The following is a 21,106-nucleotide window of genomic DNA, read 5'->3' as shown; positions in this document are numbered from 1 at the left end:
TGTAGAATCTGGAGCTATCCACCCTTAGCTGTCCAGTTTGCAACCCTACTTCCACACTCAGTGAGGAACACCATGGTACTCTGTACCATGGAGTACAGCAGTTCTTCAGTGCTTGTCCTCCCCTCCCACAAAGTCTAATTGTGGCATTTCTGCTGCATTTTGGACCAGAGCACAGACTGAAAAGGCAGACATGAGCCCAGTAGAATCTCCTGTGCTCTTGCTTTAGAGTCTTGCAAAGTTCAGGCTGTGCTGGCCAAGAGGAATTGCAAGGTGAGACCAGAAGAGATTGTGGGAGAGAGACAGAGAGTGAATGAGATAAAGGGGTAGGAGGAGCGGGGAAAGAAGGTTCCAGGCAGTGAAAGAGGTTGTATAAGAAAAGAGAGAGAGCTGGGCACATTGGAAATGGAGGCAGAGATGGGGATTAGACAAGAAGGTGGCAGTTGCGAGAAGAGGAGTGGGTGGGAGGAAATGAAAGAAAAGTGGAATACCTGTTGGAAAAAGAAATAGGGTGATGGGCTGGAAAATGGCACAAGATGAGAAGAGAATGAGATCAAGACAATCAAATGAGAGGACAAGAGATGCTGCATCTCAAGGAGGGAAAGAAAAGGCCCAGGAATAGGAGTGAAATAACAGAGCAAGTGTCCAGCAGAGAGCTGGTCAAATATCTCAACAACTGAGTATTAATTAATGAAGAACAGCAAGGTTAGTCAAGTAATGTCTCTGAATACCGTAATATCTGACTAGTTTCATCCCAAACCACTAAGCTTGGTAGCTTTTGTCAGCCATCATTTGACTGATTATTTTTCAGCAGCTACGTATCTATTCTGTTTTGCTCCAGTGTATTTCCTGTGAAATATCTATGCCTTTTTTGTACTTGAGTGAATCCACAAACTTACCAACTTGATACCTGAAATGCTATACTCTCATACAATACAATAATAATGATTATTGATAATACTTAGCTCTTCTGTGGCCCTCTACACTTTCAAAGTGCCAAACAAACTTTAACTCTTGAATCCCAGATTGCTTTCAGTCCAGCAAAGTGATCATTGGCATGTTCCCCCATTTTAGCATGGAAAGGAACCAAAGGCCCTGAGTAAAGTGATTGTGGTAAGAACCAAGTTTCATTACTGTCTAGGTTAACCTTAGGGGGTTTCCTGTGGTGGCTTTATATCTTTAGACATTTTCCTTAAAACAATAGCAATGATGCATCTGCTTTTTTAAAGAAGTGTATCCAATTGGAATTCCTCTAAGGCAGGGATGGGCAATCTTTTTGGTTTGAGGGCCACATCTGGGTATGGAAATTGTATGACGGGCCATGAATGCTCACAAAATTGGGGGTTGCGGTGCATGAGGGCTCCGGCTGGGAATGCGGGCTCTGGGGTGGGGCTGGGGATGAGTTGGGGGTGCAGGAGGGGACTCCGGGCTGGGATTGAGGGGTTTGGAGGGCGGGAGGGGGATCAGGGCAGGGGGTTAGGGGCATGGGAGGGGGTCAGGGGGTGGGCTCCGGGCGGCACTTACCTCAAGCAGCTCCCAGAAACAGTGGCATGTCCCCCTTCTGGCTCCTATGCGGAGGCGCTGCCAGGCAGCTCTGTGTGCCGCCCTGTGCACAGGCTCAGTCCCTGCAGTTTCCATTGGCTGCGATTCCCGGCCAATGGGAGCTGTGGGGGCAGCGTTTGGGTGGGGACAGCGTGCGGAGTCCCCTGGCTGCTCCTATGTGTAGGAGCTGGAGTGGGGATGTGCTGCTGCTTCTGGGAGCCATGCGGAGTGGGGCAAGACCCTGACCCTGCTCCCCGGCTGGAGCATCGGAGAGGGCAAGCCTTAGACCCCGCCTCCTGGTGGGAGTTCGAGGGCCGGATTAAAACATCTGGAGGGCTGGATGTGGCCCCTGGGCTGTAGTTTACTCACCTCTGCTCTAAGGGTATGTCTGCATGGCAGCTGAGAGGTGTGATTCCCAGCACAGGACAACAGATTTGCACTAGCTCAGCTCAAGCTAGCATACTAAAAATAGCAGTGTGGACCTTGTGGCACTGGTGGTGGCTCGGACTAGCTGCTCAAGTTCAGACCCAGGGGATGGGCAGGCTCAGACTCCGGCAGCTAACTGGAGCCACTGCCCGTTCTGCCACACTGCTATTTTTAGCATGCTAGCTTGAGCTGACATAGCACAAATCTGTCTACCCATACTGGGAATCGCACTTCCCAGCTGCAGTGTAGACATACCCTAAATTTTCCTAATTGTCTCAATTATCTATGTAATAATACCCCAAATTAGAACTCTGTGATTTTTGCTGACCTGTGCGCTGCAGTTTTGTGAAAAGCTTTTCTATTTCAGCTGCATTTACAAAAAAAATAAAAACCAAACAAAATCTTTGTCCTTCCTTGGGTTACTTCTGTCCTTATTCAGGTAAAATTCCTGTTAAAATCAATAAAAGACTGCAGGATTTAGCCCATTGACTTCTGTGAGAGTTGCACCTCAGGGAAAACTGAGGCAAGAAGGATTTAGCCTATTAAAAAAGTGTTCAAGGAAAAAGTAATGATTTTTTTTTATAATTCTGATAGTAACTATAGAAAATCATGCCACTGATGGTTCAGGGCTAAATTGGACTAGATAGGACTTGGACTCTGCCCATGCAAGGGAGTAACGACAAGTCAGAACTTGCCTTGCACCCCTCTGCAGCATTAGTGAACAGCACATTTTCTTTTTAATAAATAGATAAATATTCACACCATCTTCTCCTGCGAGGAGACAGTTTTTCATCACCTCCACCATGGAGCAGCAGTTTCTATTTTAAATTATTCAAGTGGGTGTCTGAGTTCTGAGGCTGGTTCCTCCCGCCTAAATAAGTGAAAACTAAAGCCATTGGTTACCAGGTAATGGACTGATCTGAGGAAAACTTTGGTAGAAAGAAAATTCTTAATTCAGTGTGAGTATTTTTGGAACCAAAGATGACAGATCTGCTAATTTACATCTTCTGAAGATCTAGCCCTATAGCTCCTATAGGACATACAGGGCCAGATCCTCAACTGGTGTAAATTGGCATTGTATATAACAAATTTCTATAGGGTATATAGGGACAGATCCTTCAGTAAAGTCAATGGAGCTATGCCTATTTTCAGCTGCTGAGAATCTGGCCCATAACATCTACAAAATACTTAATTATAGACTATCACAATGTCTTATGGTCAATATAAGTGGCCTAGTCCTGCTCTCACTGAACCTGATTGGGATTTCTCCATTAACTTCAATGGGTGTGTACTATGGATGCCTCAGGAATATGCAAACACGCTTTTGACTTAAAAACAACCAAAAAGCCAAAACAAAAATCTACCCTCCAAACCATGGTTTGACAGTCAACCCGATAACAGAGTTGTCTTGGACAACTCTGGTGCTACGTTTTAATCAGCTGTATAACTTGTGTACAAGAATTAGTCTGCCTAAAAATAATTATTCTATCTTAAATGAGTCATTGTTCTAAGCACAGAGACATTGCACCTACTCAGATTAAAAAAAAAAAGCTATTAATATATGAAAATTAAGTTAGCAACAACTGCTCTGTTCTCTTAAATTGTCTAATTCAAAATAAGCTTTACAGACTGGCTTAAATAGGCCAGGATTTAAGTAGTTGGTTCCCTAATTTATTAGTCCCCTTTGAAAGTCCCAGCCATAGTCCCTTGCTGGATCTCAATATAAATGGATATATGTCATTACATGGTCATCTCAAAATTTTAGAGAAACATATTTGAGCTCAGGAGGAGTAATACATGGATTGACTTTTTTCCATTCTCTTCTTAATCCTTCTCAACTATTTTCTATCACTGTATTTTCCTTGGAAAATATCTCAAAGCCGATCAAGTGGCTTGGAGTGGTGTTTGATTTATAATCACTTGCACAAACCACTTTCATTATGCATTTGGCCATCCTTCAACTCCAGATCAATAGCTGGATATGCGTATTATTGGAAAACTTGTAGTATTACTACATTTAACTTCTTCATTATAGATGTGTTGCCTAGATACAGCTGTTGATGGGTGTTATGCGTAAAGTTATCAGGGAGTCATGCCCTTTGTACTTGGCAAAATTAATGCATTTCCATTTCTGTACTTGCTGCAGTGCCATGGCTAAAAAGCATAGCAGTAGAGGCAGAGTATACTTTAATGGTCATATAACTGTTTCAGAAATGCCTGCTCAGAGTCGCTCTTTTTAAGGTCTTAATTTTACTGTGCACATGGTTTTGAGTCCTGAATAGGAATGAGTGAGCTAACATTTTTAGATAAAATAAGAACCTACCTGAACCTGTGACCAAACTTTGAACTGCACCTGAATCTTTGAGATCTGGAAATATTCAGTCATTTTTTCCCCTAGAATCAACCCCCAGATCTGAACACTCCGTCCCTTAGGTTTGGATTGTGAACTCCCTATTTTGTAGGTTGGACCCAACTCTCTCTGTTTTCCATTTCATGTGTGGTTTTTCATTGGACTGGAAGTGGATGTGCTAAAGAGCAGGTACCACAAGAACACTTTAATTTCTGGGAAGTCTGGGGAAATCTCACACACGAGACTGTTTTTGTGACTTTTCCAATCCAAGAACCAGACCAAATGGGTTAAGCTTTGAGTAGACATCTATGCTTTGGAATGTTTTGTGACCCTTTTGAGATTTGCCTGTCAATAATCCTGAGTTTACAAATCCCAGTGAAAAAATAATGGACACAGTAAGGATTCCAGCATACAAGTGTTTGAGTTCTTTGGGAATTCTAGTGGACTTTGTACATGAGAAATGGGCCCAAGTTGCACATTAAGGATCTAAGTGCAACTTTCCTAAAGTTTGAGGGTGTTCTAATCTGGGATTGTAGTTCAGCCCAAAATAGAATTCAGTAACAGAATTTGGATCTAGATCTGGTTCTGAACATACCTAAAGTTTGGGAATTTGTCCCAGCTCATCTCTAGTTCATTGTATATAAATGAATGCATGCAATATTTGTGGCATACTACCAAGCGGGAGTAGTTAAGCTCTAACCATACAGTTAAACAATTTTAACTAAACTTATTTCAGAAGATTTACTAACTTCTTTCTTTCAGTGAACAATGTACCTTTACCTCAATTAAAATAAATGCATAGCTGGTAGTACATTCCATTGGAAATTGGCTTCATCCCTAAAGCAATAAGATGTCTGCTATAATCTTCAAGTTATCTGTTAGTTTGTTATGATCTGTTTTATTTTTCTTGACTGCACATTCATCCCAATGCATTCTTTAATTTCTGCCATTTGCAGTGCATTCTTATGTGAAGGTATGAGGCTTTGATACATATACCTCAACATGACTTTCCTGCAAGTAGGAATGTGTTAGTCGCTTCATGCAGTTCTAAGGAGTTTTGACTTTGATAGGTACATCTTACCATTTTAGTATTGCTCACTTTTTTCATCTTGTTGCAACCTGACAGGACACTGAAAAGTCTTAGAAAACTAGAGTAAAATCATTGCTGCAAGGATAAAATGGAACTAGAAAATCTCTTTGCACTTAGTGTGCACAAAGATAGACACACTGGAGCTGGCAGTAATTACTGGACCAAATGTGCATTCTGAACATTTCAGGATTGATTTAATTTGAAAAGCAAATAGTAATAGGGGACAGGCTAGCTAGACAGTAAACAATGTCTCCCGTGCTGATAACTGATTTAACAGGTTGTGGGATTAATTTCTAACATAGACTGTAAGCAGGTTTTATGTAGGCATTACTGTCCATTTGGCTGGTCAAACGGGAAGGTCTTTAACTTATATTTCAAAAGTGACCTGGGCACTTAAGTGCCCAAGTCCCACTGACTTTTAATGAGAAATGAAAGAATACTGGAATGAACCCTAAAGAAAACATAAATCAGACAGCACAATTTTGATGAATAAATGGCTGTCTTCATGCTATTCTAAAGACTTATTCACAATTTGTAGGATCAAAAATAGTTCTTTGGATTGCCAAGGGCTTAATTGTTTAGAGCGATAACTAATGGGACTCTAGTTCCTCTTACCTCTAGTTCAAATCCAGCCCATGGTGATAGTGTTTGAAAGGCCATCTCATGTTTGATCAATAGGTTAGTGAACTTGCTTCAACTCTTCTTGGCTGCATGTCCACATCACAAAACCCACCAGGCTAGTTGGCATTTTTTTTCTTCCCAAGTGGTGGTGTAGCATCCCTCTTCGACAGTCTCACCAGAGGCCAAGAACTGAATAATATTTTGGGTCAAATTTTGCACTTGATCAAACTCATTGGAATCAACAGAATATGACCCATTTTTGATGACTGAATTCTCACCCTCGAGAAGTAATTAATCCAAAACAGGGCTGAGGCACATGGGTGTGTGGGGGCAGGGTTAGCCTGAAGCTTACATACAGAACAGCCTGAGTGCCATCAGGGAGCACACTGGGTTTGTGGCTACATTTAAACAGGAAAAGGAAGCTAAGCAAGACAGAGAAAAGGGGCAACAGCTATGCTAACTGCTCTGAGTTGAAGACCCCTGGGCCCCAGCCTGACCTAGGCCTTAAAGAACTTGGTTAAGATGTGCCTTCTCTGACCTGCTGCTTGAGGGAAAGGAAGAAAATCTGCCTGTTCTTTTGTTCCAGGAGGCAAGGAATTCTGCTGGCTGGGGTTGGTTTTGGCCTCTCCGCCTTAGACCTTGTGCAGTGTGTATTGCCACTAACCTTGTTGTGTTTATTCTGTGGAGAACTATGTTCTCTAGAGCAAACTTTATGTGCTGAATTCAGATGATAGGGAAATTGAGCCATTTGTATTACCAGACCACAGCAACTAGGCTCCAACCAGAGACACCACTAATGTATTTCTAAATGTAAGCTCATGTATCATACCCTTAGCTATGGCTTTTGTTACCACTAGCAATCAGAATGGTCCTGAGCCTTACCAACTTTAAGGAGGATTGCAATAGCATGGCTTGTCTAGAAGTTACAATATTGGGAATAAACTCCTGCACATCAGTATTGCAACACAGCTCTCTGTAACCCAAAATATAACTTTATTTTTAGATACCTAGATCCAGATCCTCTCAGAGCAAGTCAAATGGTAGGGCTCCAGCAGTGTAAGTTCTGGCTCCACTGGAGGACTTTGAGATAGTTGGTTCAGGATAGAATAGAATAGGGCTTGTAGGAGATGTTTCTTTCTCAGATAGGAACCCTGGTAGTGGAAACTATGAAGCCCTAACTGGTTTAAATGTGCTCTCACTAGGGCTAAATCCTTCATTCAGGGTAGCCATTGTCCCACAGGATAGGAATGCAGAATGTTCCCTAAGTTTTACTAGCTCTTTTTAATGTTATATATGTTTTCATATAATTATCTATTAAAATGTATGTCTGAAATTTTTAATATGTAGTTCTAAAAACAAAACAGGAACCCTCACGGATTCCTTGTTGTGACAGTTAATTCCCCTCCCCCACCAAAACATCAAACTCAAAATCCAGAGAATTTCAACCAGCTCTAGTACTTTCCAAGTGATATCTTTCCTGCTGTAATGAAAGAGCCTGTTTAGTGGCTGAGGACTAGGAGTCCTGGTTCCTCGGTTCTTTTTCTACCACTGAGTAAACTGTGAGTTTAGGACAAGTTGCTTACCTTTCTGTATTTCAAACTACTAATCTGTAGCATGGGCATAACAAATCACCTACCTCAAAGTGGTGTGGTGATGTGTAATTAATATGAGGAAAATGCTTTGAGATCCTTAGAGGAAAGAATATAAGTGGGGAAAATAACATTTGTAATACATCGTATTATTCTTCTAGCAGAAGACAGAAAACATATATAGATATGGTGAATATGGTTTCATTTTATTTATATAGCTGAGCTGGTGAAATTTCATTTGAAATCTGTAAGCATCAAACACAAAGATCCATTTTAATAATTCAGTAGCTGAATCTAATCTTTTCACAAAATATAACTGTGCTTTGTGAAATGGAACTAAATGCCAATTTGCTTAATGTAGTTAGCACCATACTTAATAGTGTAATAATGCTGCTTTATGCTCTCCTCATGTTTATTTTGTCTGATTGCTCCACACTGAAAAAAACGATCAATATAGTATTTGCTGGTATGAATTAAGATGGGAGGATTATAGATGCAGTTTTATGGAACACCACTAGGGATGGTGATTCCTTAAATTAAAAACTCTGACATTTCGGAGGGAACATCCAAACCACATGGGTTTACAATGTTTATATATTTAATTATCTAAACTAAATGAGTATACAGTACAATAAATAAATAAAAACTCAAATTAAAGGGAAGTGGGTTAATATTAATCATCAAATTAGTCTAGTTATCGGGTTGATTAAACCATATCAAATAAACCAGCCATTCCTTATAACTTCTATTTAATAATGCGAGAAGGCAGCATTTTTGTCAAGATATCAACACCCAAAATAACAGGACATTATCAGTCTCAGTGCCAACTGATATATTTAGGTCCAGCCAAATAGCTGATACAGGGAGGATCAACTTACTCCAGGTTGAAGCTAATTTGAGGTAGCTTGCCCAGGTTAATGGTGGTTAGGTGATAGCCAATCTCTTCTGTCCCTGCCACCCCTACAATATAGGGTTACAATGAATTCCAATATACTGTAATTCAAGATGACAGATCTTGTTTTTTGAATATTGAATGTAATAAATTTAGGTGAAAATAACATGATTTTTTAGGATTAAGCATACAACTCCTAACCCATGAAACATGTGATCTTTTAGATAGCAAGGACGTTTAACCTAGAGCTGAGGAACGTTTAACCTTTCATAGCTGAAGAACTATTCTATAGTCACTTTTCTCTAATTCTAGGAGTTCTAACCATGCACTCTCTCTCTCTCTACTAGCCATCTGCTGGAGTTAAAAGAAGTGCAAGGAGGCTGAGGTGGAAATGTTCTTCTACTTATAGACATTGGAAAACCAAACCAAAAAGGTTGACACTTTTGCAGGAGGTTTTTGTGACTTTTGTGGTTTCATTCAGCTTCAGGAATCAGGTATCTAGTTGAAAAAAAGATTACCCAATGCTCTTACTGGTTCCAGTATTTAATGTTGATAGAATTGCTGGCTAGAGGTTACTTGCTTGTAGAGTATTGTAGATGTTGCATGCTGTTGGACTCCCCCTACCAGACGGGAAGGTGGAGGAAGCACTGGCCTCTTTGTTAGGTACAGTAGCAACATATAGCCAGAGACCAGCCACCAATGGCCATAGCAAGCAAACAAGCCAGAAGCAAGCAAGTCAGCAGCAATGTTCCTTCCTCCCACTTTTTGAACGTGGTGACCTGGCTGGTATTTTCTCCTTTGAAACATCTCTTAGGAGCTTCTTGGTACATCAGAATAGAGAATTCTTCTTCTGAAGCCATTGACATCACCCAATTGGGTCTGATTAGGTCCCCTTCATAGAAATGAAAAACCTTCCAGTCACTTCAGGCTCAGAATGTCCACAGATTTAAAAAAAAGTCAGCCAGCAGGTTCCTGGGTATTTTGAGGTAATGGGTCAGTTCACAGACAGACATTCTTAACCACCCTAGAATGTCCTGACTCAAAAATAACACCCAAATGTAAAGCTAGCAAAAAGTTGTAACTGATATCAGGCATACACCACTCAGACATGAACTCATCCAGCCAGGGACAGTTCCTGTTCTACAGATTCATGTACCTTCCCCTTTATATTTTGATACTCATCAACTCAATTTTAAACAGTGTTTTTTAAACACACCATCTGGGAGAAAGGTTAGATTTTAACTTTGAGTAAAAAGTCTTGTCCTCCTTAAATCACAATTCAGGCCTTCAGTTTTTATGTCCTGGCCTGTCTGCTGCAGAATAGGTTATAACTAGGCACCAAGCAGATGGTGAGGGAAGATTCCTGGCCCCAAGCATGTGGAGTGGCTGCAGATGTAAAACCCCCACTGTGGATGTGTGCCTCCAGCAGGGCTAAAAGATTTCTCTGCAATATCTCCTCCAAGCCACTGAGGCTGATAGAGTGCAGGGGTTTTAGGAAGTGAAGCTCCCTCTCTCCTGCTGCTGGATCCAGCCCAGCATGGAGCTGCAGTGATGAGGAGTTGATCACAGCTTCTGCCTCAGTGGCTCTGCCAGTGAGGGAGGCAGGCAGAGCCATGTGGCATGGGACCCTATTGTAGAGTAAAAATAGCACACATTTGCTGCACACCTTTGATTTCAGATTGTTGAAATATTCTGTGATGTACCCAACATCACTCTGAGAAATGAGAATCCCCACATATAGCAAGTTCATCCATCCTAAATACTAAGACCTTTACTTAGTTTTCACTCCTTCCTACACAAATTCCCACTCACTTTGTGCACACTCCCACTAAAAGACTGGGTGATAACTGAATACAATCATTAGGGTTTGCCCATTGGATTTGATCTCCAATATAATCAATAGAGAGTATGTTAATACTGGAAGTGCTCCTGTTGCATGTATACATTTTCTGTGTGTGCCATCTGCTGGAGTGTGATCGCAATACAGTGCCCACTCTTAAATCTTTTCAATTGCCATTGTAATTAAACAACATTTAATTACAATGTAAGTAAATACAGAGAAGATGGTAAATATGTGAATAACACATCCTCTAGTTTTATTAAAGCACCTTTAAGGGGACTGCAGTGCATGGTATGCACTGTATGTTCTTACTAATAAATGTCAGTGCTGCACATACTTTTAAAAAAAGTCAATTTTTAAGTCAATTTAACAATAATGTGGAGCTGGCACAAACTGAAAGGCACAATCAAAAGTCTCCATTTTAAAAGACCAACTTTAAAACTGAAAGATAAATTGTCACAGGGTCACTCACCACACTGGTGCCTCCTGCTGGGCGTTTCAGGAATTAGCTCAGTCCCAGCAGGGGTGCCCTTGGATGGTGGTGGCTCTCCTGTCCTCGCCTCCACCTGCAGACCTGTTACCGCTCCTTTCTCTTGGCATCTAGTTAGTGGCACAGCCCTCTGGCATGTCACCATCCAGTTTCCCCCCATTCTGGGGGGCTCCTGTAGGGCGGTTAGGCCAGGGCTCGTCCCCCTCCAGGGCAGCCGGGAGCCAGACCTCATCGCTATACCCTCCCCCACCCCTTAAGTCTGGCTCCCACTTGTCAGGGCCAGACTCTTCCATACCTCCCAGGCGGGACAGGAAGTCAGCATTAGCGTGGTCCTTGCCTGCTCTATGGCAAACCGTAAAGGCATAGGGCTGGAGCGCCAGGTACCACTGCTGTATTCTCATATTATTTTCTTTCATTTTATTCATCCACTGAAGCAGGGCATGGTCGGTGACTAGGGTGAACAGGGCTCCAAGAAGGCAGTAATGTAGGGCATCACAAGCCCATTTCACTGCCAGGGCCGCCTCCTCCACCTCCGCGTAGTTCTTCTCCCGTGGAAACAGTTTCCGGCTGATATATAAGACTGGATGGTCTTCCCCATCTATCTCTTGGGACAGGATGGCGCCCAGTCCTACCTCTGAAGCATCCATTTGGAGGACGAAGTCCTGGTTGAAATTTGGGCTGTAGAGGACCGGTTCACTGAAGAGACTTGTTTTGAGTTCCTGAAAGGTGTCTTCGCATTCCTGGGTCCAAACCACACGTCGAGGGCTGTCCTTGGTTAAAAGGCTGGTCAACGGGGTGGCGACAGATGCAAAATGGGGAATGAAACGCTGATAATAGCCAGCAAGCCCCAAGAATTGTTGCACCCGACGCTTTGTGGTGGGAGGTGGGCAGGCCACCAGGGCCTGGACCTTTCCCACGAGGAGCTTCACTTTTCCGTTCCCTATAGTGTAGCCCAGATAAGTAGTCTCTTGCCATCCAATGTGACTTTTTTTGGGTGGGCTGTCAACCCGGCTGCCTGCAGGGATCTCAGGACTGCAGCTACCTGTACCAAATGATCCTCCCAGTGGCGGCTGTAGATGACCACATCATCCAAGTAGGCTGCCGCATAGTCTTGATGAGATTGGAGGACACGGTCCATCAGCTGTTGAAACGTGGCTGGGGCCCCATGGAGGCTGAAGGGCATCCGGGTGAATTGGTACATACCTGTTGTGGTGGCAAATGCGGTCTTCTCCCTTGAAGCGGGGTCATGGAGGATCTGCCAGTAGCCCTTGCTGAGGTCAAGTGTGGTGAGGAAGTGAGCTTTCCCTAGCCGGCCAAGCAGCTCATCTACGTGCGGCATAGGATATGCGTCAAATTTGGAAATGGCGTTGATGCATCTGAAGTCGATGCAGAAGCGCTGCGTCCCATCAGGCTTGGGTACTAGCACTATTCGACTACGCCATTCACTCTGTGAGGGTTCAATTACGCCTAGCTCTAGCATGGCTTGTACCTCTTCCTTGGCTGCCGCATGCGGTGCAGTAAGGGCCTGGTCGTTTCTCAGATCACTACCCCAGGTTCTGTCTGAATGGTATGATAAACCAGGGTTATGTAACCCGGCTGGCCGGTGAAGGTTCATGGGAATGCCTGCAGGAGGCACCGGGCTTGCTTGCGTTGTTCGTCCGTGAGGGTCTCCGTGAGCTGGGACCCCTGGGTGTCTTGGGTTAGGGCGGCATGGGGGCCCAGTTCTGGCTTCGGCAGTTAAGGGTTAATTAATAAGCCCTTGTGCTCCCGCCACGGCTTCAGGAGGTTGACATGGTACCCTGGATTTTCTTATGTCAGTTCGGTTGGTTGACCTCATAGGTGACGGGTCCCACCTTCTGGGCCACCTCGTAGGGGCCCTGCCAGTGGGCCAGTAGCTTGGACACACTCAAGGGCAGGAGAAGCAGGACCCGGTCCCTAGGTTTAAAGTTGTGGCTCTGTGTGTCTTGGTTATAGGTTCGTGCTTGAGCCTCCTGGGTGACCCTTAAGTTTTCCCAGGCGAGCGCCTTGGCCTGAGTGAGGCATTCCTGGAGCTGGAGGACATACTTCAAGAGGCCCTGGATTGGTGATGGAGCTTGTTCCCAGTTTTCGCACATCAGGTTGAGCACTCCCCATGGGCGGCGGCCGTACAACAACTCAAAAGGGGAAAACTTCGTAGAGGCCTTGGCGATCCGGGAGGTGCCCCGAAGCAAAGGCAGGAGTAGCTGGTCCCATTGGCATAGTTCTTCTGGGGGGAATTTGCACAACATGTCTTTTAGAGTACGGTTGAACCGTTCAGCCAAACCGTTGGTTTGTGGATGGTAGATAGAGGTGCGCAACTGCTTGATCCCCAGGAGTCTACACACCTGCCACAGCAGTTGGGAGGTAAAGTTGGTGCCCTGATCTGTGAGAATCTCCAGGGGCAGGCCTACACGACCAAAGACCTTCACGAGCTCGCCTGCAATGGTTCGGGCGGTGATGCCTCTGGGAAACGGGTAGCATAATCTACTAGGACCAACACATACTGCAATCCCATGGTGCTTTTCGGGAGGGGCCGCACCAGGTCCATGGCCATGCATTTGAAGGATGTTTTGACTATGGGTATGGCGACCAACGGGGCCTTGGGTGTCCGCGGGGGTGCAGCTAGCTGGCACTCTGGGCAGGAGTTACAATAGTTCCTTACTTCCTGATGCACTCCGGGCCAGAAGAAGCATGTCAGTATCTGGGCTAGAGTCTTCTCATGGCCCAAGTGCCCGGCAGCAGGGATGTCGTGGGCGAGTTTCATGACTGCCCGCTGGTGATATCGAGGCACGAGTAGTTGGCTCTGGAGTTCTCCAGTGTGTGGATCCCATTCTACCCGATAGAGCCGATCCTGTCGCAGTTCGAAGTGTGGCCACTGCTTCACCTGGTGTGGGTCAATTACGGCCCCATTGACTGTGGCGAGTTCCTCGTAAGCGCGACTGAGGGTGGGATCTGCCCTTTGGTCATGACAAAAGTCATTGTGAAGCAGGGATTCAGCAGCAGCTTCTGGAGGGGAGTCCTCTGGCTCTTCTTCCATTCCGTTGGGGTCTGGTGCCTCCTCCCCCTCTGACTGGGTCTCAGGGAGGCTCCCTTCCAGTAGTGGGGTAGTTGCGGGCTTCTCATTGGCATTGGGGTGGACTTCCAGGAAATCTGGCCAGTCCCACCCCGGGATCACCGGGTAGGCAAGCCGAGGAGCCAGGCCAACCACCATCGATCGTGTGACCTCATCCATGGTCAGTCGGATTTGTGCACTGGGGTAGGGTTGTACATTGCTGTGAATGCATTGTAGATGGATCGCCCCAAGACGTGGGTCAGCCTGGAGGCCTAGGCTTTGGCGAGCCAGCATCTGGCCACAGCCTGAGTCAATTAGGGCCCAGGTTGGGCAATCCTTGACAACCACTGGCACCGTAATCTTGGCGGCTTGTGGGTGTCAGGTGCAGGCTTCTCCCGTGCAGACCTGGCCAAAGCTGCAATCCATCCCAGTACAGTCTCACTGCAAATGGCCATAATTTCCCACAGGAAAAACAAGGTCTGATATCCGAGCACTCAGGCCAGGACAGTGTTCCCGCCTGGCCCCTGGGGGGGCTTCGGTTGGTCCCTTGGGCATCTGGTTGAGGAGCTGAGGCTTGTCGAACTGGGACCTCGGCAGGTAGGGGTCAGGGCTCCGGGCCCTGTGACGGATTTTGTGGTTCACTCCGGGTGGCCCCCCTTTTCTCTGGGTTAGGGCGCTCTGGTCCTGGGGGGGCAGCTCAAGTGATTGGTCCCACTGGTACTTTGGTGGCGAGGAAATCCTCCATCAGTGTGATGGCAGCAGTTAAGGTCGTAGGCCGGTGGCGAGGACCCAGGCCTCCCTCGCGATGGGAGTATATGGACGAATCGCACCAGAATAATTTGTTCAACGAGCTCATCTGGGGTTCACCTTTCAGGTTGTAGCCACTGCTTGCAGGCTTCCCCCTCAACTCTTGGGCTACCATCCGGGCTTGGGCCCCCATAGGGTAGACCAAGTTCCGGAACCGCTGTCGGAAGGTCTCCGGGTTAACCTCCAGGGCATCTAAGATTGCCGCCTTTACCCGGGTGTAGTCCTGTGCTGCGTCCATAGACAGGCTCCGATATACGGTTTGGGCGGTCCCGGTCAGATATGGGGCCAAAATGGTAGCCCATTGGTCTTGGGCCCAGCCTGCGACTAACGCCAGCCTTTCGAAAGTTACCAGAAAAGCTTCTGGGTCGTTGTTGGGGCCCATCTTTGTCAACTGGATGGGAGGGGCCAGGCTGGGGGGTCCAGTGGAACCCGCATGCTGGGGCTCCGCAGGACGGGGCAGCAAGGTCACCAACTGCTGCAGGCATTGCTGCTGGTAGTCCTGGTTCTGGCATCCCAGCTCCAAAATCAGCTGTTGCTGTTGGGTCCCGAGCTGGGCAGCAGCCTGCTGCTGCTGTCGGCTTTCGGCTAAGAACTTAATAAGCTTGTCCATATCCATGGTCGCTCAGGTACGCTCCACCGCAGATCCCTTCTCACAAAGATTGGGGGATCGCTGCCCACATTCTCCACCATGTGTAGGGCGGTTCAGCCAGGGCTCATCTCCCTCCAGGGTGGCGGGGAGCCAGACCGCATCGCTACTTTGGTCAGATGTGTTGGGGAACTAGCTTGGCTGGGCAGCAAACACTCAGTAGCTCAGGCCCTCAGGCAGGAGCTGAGCAAACAGGTTCAATATGAGCAAGCCCCCACTGCACCGCTGACTGGGAGTCGCCTGAGGAAAGCCCATGCCCCAACCCTGAACCCCAGCCCTGAGCCCCCTCATTCCCAGCCCTAGCCCAGAGCCCACACCCCCGGCCCAGATCCCTCACATCCCAACCCCCTGCTGCAGCCCAGAGCCCCCTTCCACATCCTGAACCCCCCAGCCCCAGCCCAGAGCCCAACCCCCATCTCAACCCACATTCCAAATCCCTCAGCCCCACCCCCCAACCCAGAGCCCCCTCCTGCACCCTAAACCCCTAATCCTCAGCCCCACCCCCTCCCACACCCAACCCCCTCTGCCCCAGCCCAGTGAAAGTGAGTGAGGGTGAGGGGAGAGCAAGCCACTGAGAGAGGGGGGGATGTAGTGAATGGGGGTGGCAGGGCTAGAGTGTTCAGTTTTGTGCAGTTAGAAAGCTGGCAACCCTAACTCCTCCAACAAGAGTCCAGCCACTCCTCACAGTGGCTTGGCAGTCCAAGCTGGGTCACTCCTTCAGCGGCTAGTGGGAGGAGCCAATGCCCACCCACTACTCCAGGCCCCGGTACAGGGACCCTACACACAGTAGCTTCCTGCTGCCTCTTCCTTCCAGCTTCACACATCTGTCTCAAGCCCCTGGGCCACTTCCCCTCAGCCCCAGCACCTTCGGCTCCTGCCTCTGACTCCTTCACCATCTTCCCAGGGCCTCAAGCCTGCAAGCCCTAGCAGCCCTGTTCACGGTGCTAGTTTCTGCAGTCCTCTATGAAGCCGGTCCCCTCCATTGGGCTTCCTGCAGCATACTGACTTGTTCTAGCCTGCAGCTTCCTTTTATATGGATCAGCTGGGCCCTGATTGCCTGGTCCAGCTGCCGCCTTAACTGGCTGCTTCCTTGCAGCCCTCCAAGCTGGGTTTTAACCCTATCAGGGCCAGTGCAGGGCAGATGCCTATCACATAAGTAAACAATATTTGTTTTGAAGTCCTTTAGTATCAAATTTAAGGCTAATGCAAATAGTAGCTGGGTTATATTATTTTCAGCCGTAATAGTTTCAAAAGCCCTGAAGTCCTGGGAAATGTAGGCATTCTGAAAATGAATTCCTCCAGTACCAAATTCTACTCTGCTACACAATGGAGTTGCTCCAGATCTTTACTAGTGTAACTAAGAGCAGAATGTGGCCCTATAGCTGTATATTTTTTTCTTGCCCATTACAATGTTAAATTCCTTTCCTTCCACAAAATTGTAATTTTAATAAAGGCAATAGTTTAAGATTTAACATTTCAATCTAGTGGAATAGTAACTGAAAGCATAAAATTAAAACTAATTGAGAATCCAGAGAGTGAACAATCTGAATGCTATTCTTCTAATGTTAGTTTGTCCTCTCTGACTTTTGGTATTTGTATTTTGTTAATAAATAATAAAATATACATTTAAGCCTTTAAGACATCAAATCTTATTTCTTTCCTTCAGACCTAGGCTAGTGCGCTCTTTTCGATTTGTAGTGCCAGACCAAATTCTTCCTTGTTATTCCCGTGCAACTGTGTTGATTTCAGTGTAGTGTCACTGGTATAAATGAGGCGAATTTGGCCCACTTTCTTTCCATTGAAGACTTGTGACATGATTTCACAGTGTATTCCGGAGTAAACAGACAAACTCATGTTTGAATTTAAATAATTGAATCTCTCACTGCTTGAATTGAAAACCATTGAGAGAAATTCTAGCCTCATTGAACTCAATGGGAGCTTTGTCATGGACCTCCATAGGGCCAGGACTTCACCCATTGTATCTAATATTTTAAGTACTGATTGTGTAAATATACACACTTTATTTTATTTTTTGTAGTTTGAGATCATGAAGTAAAATGGACAATTTAAAACTTTTTTTTATGCACAGTACTTTTATTTGTACTTTATTTGTCAAACACCTTTTCCATATTTAAGGTCTGTTCATCTATATTGACACTAACTCATAAAATACTGTTAACAGTTTTGATCTTATGAATAGATTTAACACTAGTGAAGTAATTACTGCACAATAGTAGACCCAACGTCATTCTGAAGGTCAATAAACTTTTCACAATACCTGATAATGAAACATCATTTAAATTCAGAGCAATAACAAGGTACAATAGCCCATTCATATCTAAATCAACGAATTTGCTTACATTCACACTGCAAACTTTGAAAAGTGTTTTCATTATTTGCAGATCTTGTGGGGATGAAGGAAAGCACAAGAGAAGAATATGGGCCTGATCCTGCAAATACCCTTACAAGTAGCTATATATATATACCAACAGCTGGTTTGAGTAATGTTTTGGAAGATTGGAGCCCAGATTAACTGTTTATGGATCCAATCCTGTAGTCTTTTCGTAGGTACATAACAATAGGAATAATGACTGCAGGATCAAGCCCACTATTATCAAAGCACATAGGGACAAGGCTAATTCAAAATATTTATGGAAAATAAATTTACAAGTTTCCTTACAAATAACAAAACAAAACTCTCTTCATTGGACAATATTACTTTTGTGATGTTTCTAAATTCCAGGCCCCAAACTCTCAAATAAATAAGGTATTAAAAGAATCCTTGCCATTCATTTTCCAGTTATCTACAAGGTTTCATATAATCCTTATTTAATTCAAATATAATGTATTAATTCAATTACTGAGAAAAGCTTTATCTATTAGAGAATAATTATTATTATTAAATGGAAAATTAGAAACTAAGGTACCTCTAGAAAAGTAAAGTCTGTTTCCTTTTTGTGTGTGTGTGCAGAGTGAACAGAAAGAGAATTAGTATGTAGTTTGTTCTCCAAGAAAATGAAGGCACCTTGATTTTTACAAGTTTTTTTACCAATGTAAAATATGTGGCCAGCAAAATACTGTATTTAACATTTTAAGGTATCAGGCATATCAGGGCATGTTATTGACAGAAAGATCCAAATCAGTAAATGATCAAGTTAAAGGAGACACAATCAGGGCAAAATGTTCTCATTTTGTTTTCTAAATCTATATTCATGGAGGTGTCTTAGTCTAGAATGGAGGTACTGTCATCTAGGGGAGCAAGCATGGACATGGTAATCAAGAATTTCTCAGTTCTAATCCTGGCTCTGCAACTGAAGTGCTAAGTGGTCTTGGGCAAGATTCTTAACTTCTCTGGGCACAATTTTAATCTTAGTTGTACTAAAGTAACTCCATATGAGTCAGTTTCACCTTGGGTGTGAAATTTTAGTCCTAATGAAGTCAATGGCAAAACTCCAAGTGACTCAAATAGGGCCAAGAATTCACCATGTGTTTCTGTTTTCCCATCTGTGAAATGTGACTACTAGTACTTACTTTCCTCATGTGAAAATGTATTCGTTAGTGTTTGTAAAGTGCTAAGTAACATTAATAGTACATTTAAGAGGTCCTGGGAAGGAAGATGGGATTTAAGGACCCTTTGTCTTCTATAACGTGCCCATTTATATGCATTGTTTCAATTTTTAAGTTAGTCTTTATAATATTAATATCATGTGGCTTTTAGAACTATTCTCTTTTCTACTTTAATTAGAATGTCAGATTTTTGATATCCAGTTTTTAAGAAAGTTGAATAAAAAAATTTATGTTATAGTGAAAGAAAAATAGTCTAATCATATAACATATGTAGAACTAACAAACCAGTAGCATTTGAACTCTGATCCTTCAGTTGTAAACTCAGGTACCTGTCCGATCCACTGGCTGACACAGTGACATCAACATGTTCCTATTACATTTTTGAATGCCTTCAAAGAAAGGTTAAAACAGAGGTAAACAATTACATTCTATAGCTTCCATACAAGTCTCTATCTGCAAAATGTCATGAAAAATTAGATTTAATATTTTGTAGCTACAGTAAGAAGAAAAAAGATTAATTTCCCCACTTTTAGCTTTCTGTTTCTCCAGAGTACTCTATCAAAAACTAGGGCTGTCGATTAATTGCAGTTAACTCAAGTGAGTAACTCAAAAAATTAATTGCAATTTAAAAAATTAATAGTGATTAATCGCAGTTTTAATCACACTGTTAAACAATAGAATACCAATTGAAATTTATTAAATATTTTTGGATGTTTTTCTACATTTTCAAATATATTGATTTCAATTACAACACAGAATACAAAGTTTACAATGCTCACTTTATATTATTAATTATAAATATTTGCACTGTAAAAATGATAAACAAAAGAGAGAGTATTTTTCAATTCACCTCATTCAAATACTGTAGTGCAATCTCTTTATCATGAAAGTGCAACTTACAAATGGAGATTTTTTTATTACAAAATTCTACTCAAAAAACAAAAAAAAATGTAAAACTTTGGAGCCTGCAAGTCCACTCAGTCCTACTTTTTGTTCAGCCAATCACTAAGATAAACTTTTTTGTAACCAGCATTGCAAGATATTTACATGCCAGATATGCTAAACATTGGTATGCCCCTTCGTACTTCAGCCACCATTCCAGAAGGCATGCTTCCATGCTGATGAAACTCGTCAAAAAATGCATTAATTAAATTTGTGACTGAACTCCTCGGGGGAGAATTGCAGGTCTCCTGCTCTGTTTTAACTGCATTCTGCCATATATTTCATGTTATAGCAGTCTCGGATGATGACCTAGCAGATGATGTTTGTTTTAAGAACACTTTCACTGCAGATTTGACAAAACAAAGAAGGTACCAGTGTGAGATTTCTAAAGATAGCTACAGCACTCGACCCAAAGTTTAAGAATCTGAAATGCCTTCCAAAATCTGAAAGGGACGAGGTGTGGAACATGATTTCAGAAATCTTAAAAGAGCAACATTCCGATGAGGAAACTACAGAACCTGAACCACCATTCCAGAGGACATGCATTCATGCTGATTCCCTATCTGGAATGGTGTTTGAAGCATGTAGGGACATATGAATCTTTAGTGCATCTGGCACGTAAAAACCTAGCAAAACCATCTCACTTTCAGGTGACATTGTAAACAAGAAGTGGGCAATATTATCTCTAGAAAATGTAAGCAAACTTGTTTGAGCAATTGTCTGAACAAGAAGTAGGACCGAGTGGACTTGTAGGCTCTAAAGTTTTACATTGTTTTGTTTTTGAATGCAGGTTTTTTTGTACATAATTCTACATTTGTAATTTCAACTTTCATAATAAAGAGATTGCACTGTAGTGCTTGTAATGGGGGAATTGAAAAATACCATTTATTTTGTTTTTTACAGTGCAAATATTTGTAACCAAAAAAAAAAAAAAAAAGAAAGTGAGCACTGTATGCTTTGTATTCTGTGTTGTAATTGAAATCAATATATTTTAAAATGTAGAAAACATCCAACATATTTAAATAAATGGTATTCTATTATTAACAGTGTGATTAATCACAATTATTTTTTTTAATTGCTTGACAGCTCTATTAAAAATGCTTTTGTTCATGCAACATAAGGGTCACCACATCTGTGCAGAAGCCCAAAGAGAATAAAGCCACTCCAGTGAGAACTGTTACAATATGTAATCTGCAGAGTCTTTGTAATAACTTATCTATTCTCTACCAAGACTGTC

General features: G+C 43.6%; 1 protein-coding gene across 1 annotated transcript in view; it reads left to right on the top strand.

Moving 5' to 3' along the window:
• The first annotated feature begins 7,455 nt into the window (after positions 1-7,455).
• GLDN (gliomedin) overlaps positions 7,456-21,106 on the top strand; it is a 226,113-nt gene continuing 212,462 nt past the window's right edge. The window contains exons 1-2 of the mRNA XM_044980977.1: positions 7,456-7,585; positions 8,855-9,001. The gene's annotated coding sequence lies outside the window, so the exon portion shown is untranslated. The remainder of the gene's footprint in view (positions 7,586-8,854; positions 9,002-21,106) is intronic.

This window comes from Mauremys mutica, chromosome 11, assembly GCF_020497125.1.
Source record: "Mauremys mutica isolate MM-2020 ecotype Southern chromosome 11, ASM2049712v1, whole genome shotgun sequence".
Taxonomy (NCBI): domain Eukaryota; kingdom Metazoa; phylum Chordata; order Testudines; family Geoemydidae; genus Mauremys; species Mauremys mutica.
Note: the sequence above shows the minus strand (reverse complement) of the source record. Positions and strands in the feature narration are given on the sequence as shown.